The 3,248-nt window shown below is 39.7% G+C and overlaps 1 pseudogene; it reads left to right on the top strand.

Annotated features, from left to right (window-relative positions):
- Positions 1-2,204: 2,204 nt before the first annotated feature.
- Positions 2,205-2,524, top strand: LOC129627373 (ATP synthase subunit g, mitochondrial-like; annotated as a pseudogene).
- The last annotated feature ends 724 nt before the right edge of the window (positions 2,525-3,248 follow it).

Below are 3,248 nucleotides of genomic sequence, written 5' to 3'. Positions count from 1 at the left end.
TTTTCATTGTGGTGGCTTCTCTTGTTGAGCACAGGTTCTAGGACAAGTGGGCTTCAGTAAGTGCAGCATATGGTCTCAGTAGTTGCGGCTCCCAGGCTCTAGAGCTCGGGCTCAGTAGTTGTGACACACTGGCTTTGTAGCTCCATGGTATGTGGGATCTTCCTGAAACAGGGATCAAACCCATGTCCCCTGCATTGCAAGGAAGATTCTTACCCACTGGACCACAAGGGAAGTCCCTGGTATTCCCTCTTTTATGTCTATATTGGCAATTTGTGTTTTCTTTTCTCTTGATCAATCTAGTTATTTGTCAATGTTATTAATTTTTTTCAAAGAATCAAATTTTGGCTTTGTAAGTTTCTCTATATTTGTGTTTTTATTTCCTGGATTTTTGCTTTTATATTTATGTCCTCTTTCCCCTATCTTAAATTTAATTTTCTTTTCATTTTCCTTGTTTCTTAATGTGGAAACTTAGACTTAAAACACCTTTGTCTTGTAAGGATTTCAAGCTACAGATTTTGTTCCAAACACTGCTTTAATATATAACACAGACTTTGTTGGTGTTTTTCTTATTCAGTTCAGAATAGTTTTTGATATTCTTCGGGAATTCATTTTTTGATGCAGGTGTTTGTTATTTAGAAGTGTGCTGTTTAATTTCCACATATTTGAAACTCTTTAGGATTTCTTATTATTGATTTCTAACTATTTTAGCCGTCAGAAAAACACTGTGTAAGATTTCAGTCTTTTGAAATTAATTGAGATTTGTTTCATGGCTCAGCCTTAAACTTAAAAAAAAAAAAATAAGCACAGTTTCATAATTTTTAATTAATTAATGAACTTTTTGCTGTGCTGGATCTTCATTGCTGCCACAGACTTTCTCTAGTTTTGGCAATTGGGGTCTACTCTTGCTTACAGGGCAAGGACTTACTGTGGCGGCTTCTCTGATTGTGGAGCACAGGCTCTAGGGTACGGGCTTCAGTCGTTGCAGCTCGAGAGCTCTAGAGCACAGGCTCGGTAGTTGTGGTGCATGGGCTTAGTTGCTGCATGGCATGTGGGATCTTCCCTGACCAGGGACTGAACACATGTCCCCTGCATGGGTAGGCAGATTCTTATCCACTGCACCACCAGGGAAGTCCCTCAGGCCTAAAAATTTAAAAAATTACAGTAAGACTTTACCACTAAGCCATTGAACTACTGTGTGATAGGTCAAGATATTTAGCTTCTATTTCTGGCAAGAATTCTTGGAACTAACAATTGTTAAGTCCCCAACAGCAATGAAATTCACCACTGACACTGCAATAACACACACAGTAGATTTCAAGAACACAATAGATTCACATATTTTCTGCAAACTAGCTTCTGATGAACAATGTACAACCTTCCCTTTCCACAAGCCTTATAAATTTGTCCAACTGAGCCATTTCCTGTGGCATATACTTTTTTACCATCATCAGTTGTCACACATCATAGCAGACTCTACTTTAGGTTGTGCTGAATTTGTATTTCTTAACTTCTCTCTCACTTCTGCTCTTTTCCACACATACTTTTCACAGAGGTTAATACTTTGGTCACCTCAAACTCTGTCTGGACTCCTCAAATAACCAATCGTTGAGGAGGATCGGCAGCATCTGTCAGCTCATCAAGAGCCAAGGAAAACAATGCAAAAATCTTTTGTCTTGTTTTTAAATTGACTATTGATGCTATTCCTCAGGCTCTCAAGCAACTGTTCTCACTAAGCAGCTAATAGTCTTAAACATGTTTATTTTTATGTACAGATTTCTTCAGCTGTTGAAATCAAGCACAATTTAATTAACTTGTATTGGTAAATGGCTTTCTGCTTGAATAACAAATCACTCTGAAACTTACTTTGATTGCAGCCCCATTTTCATTTTTTTATTTTTGTGCAGAAATTTTGCTGTGATGAGATATTCTGTGTTAAATTAAAATTATCTATTTTTCTGACCACGGCTTTCCTGTGAATTAAAACATTGTTACGAAGGCTGGGTCTGCTAATGCCGAGATATATTGTATTCTTGTAGCACAGCTATCAAGTCCTTGTATAATATACACAATTTTTTGCCATATAATAACAAAATCATTCATACTCCACTTTCCCTTAAAATGTGACATTCAAAACCTCCTTTTCACTTCCAGATGGGTGACACTCAAGCAGCCAGTTGGGGTGGTGGACTTTCTGTCCTAGAACCATGGCGCCGTTTGTCCGCAACGTTTCAGAGAAGGTCCCAGCACTGGTCAACGCTCCTGTGACTTACTTCCAAGCTTCAGCTGACCACATTTTGGCACTATGCCAAGGTTGAGCTGGTTCCTCCAACCCCTGCTGAGATCCCTACAGCTATTCAGGCTTGAAAAAAAAAAATCAACAGTGCTCAAACTGGTAGCTTCAAACAGCTCACAGTTAAGGAAGCTCTACTGAATGGTTTGGTGGTGATTGAGGTGTGGATGTGGTTTTACATTGGCAAGATTGTATATTTTAGGCAAGCATGGCGTCTTTGGCTATGATGTTTGAAGACTGGTTTTTGATATATGATTATATTTGCTATATTATTCAAGTGTTCTTGGACCATGTAGGAGCGTACTGCTATTTGAATAAAATAAGATGGGCTTCCCTGGTGGTTCAGACAGTAAAGAATCTGCCAGCAATGAGGGAGACCTGGGTATAATCCCGGGGTGGGGAAGATCCCCTGGAGAAGAGAATGGCTACCCACTCCCATGTTCTTGCCTGAAGAATTCCATGAACAGAGGAGTCTGGTGGGTTATGGTCTATGGGTTGCAAAGAGTAGGACATGACTGAGCGACTAACACTTTCACTTTCAAGACAGTATGTCAAATAAAAACCCCCAACAACCTACTCTTCTTGTTTTGACATGATAGGTATGCTCTGGTAATAAATATAAATGTCTTGCTAAATCCTAAAGGAAATCAATCCTGAATATTCACTGAAAGGACTGATGCTGAGGCTGAAGCTCCAATCCTTTGGCTACCTGATGCAAAGAGCCAACTCATTGGAAAAGACCCTGACGCTGGGAAAGATTGAAGGCAGGAGGAGAAGGGGACAACAGAGGATGAAACCGTTGGATGGCATCACCAACTCAATGGACATGAGTTTGAGTTGGACATGACTGAGCCACTGAACAACGAGCAACAATAACAGTAATGTGTGCTACACTTAAATGCTGTAGAGTTATAAGTGCATCACTGTAAATTATCATGCATTGGGCAGCAATGAGAGC

This window comes from Bubalus kerabau, chromosome 14, assembly GCF_029407905.1.
Source record: "Bubalus kerabau isolate K-KA32 ecotype Philippines breed swamp buffalo chromosome 14, PCC_UOA_SB_1v2, whole genome shotgun sequence".
Classification (NCBI taxonomy): Eukaryota; Metazoa; Chordata; class Mammalia; order Artiodactyla; family Bovidae; genus Bubalus; species Bubalus kerabau.
This window is presented reverse-complemented; position numbering and strand designations above follow the sequence as displayed.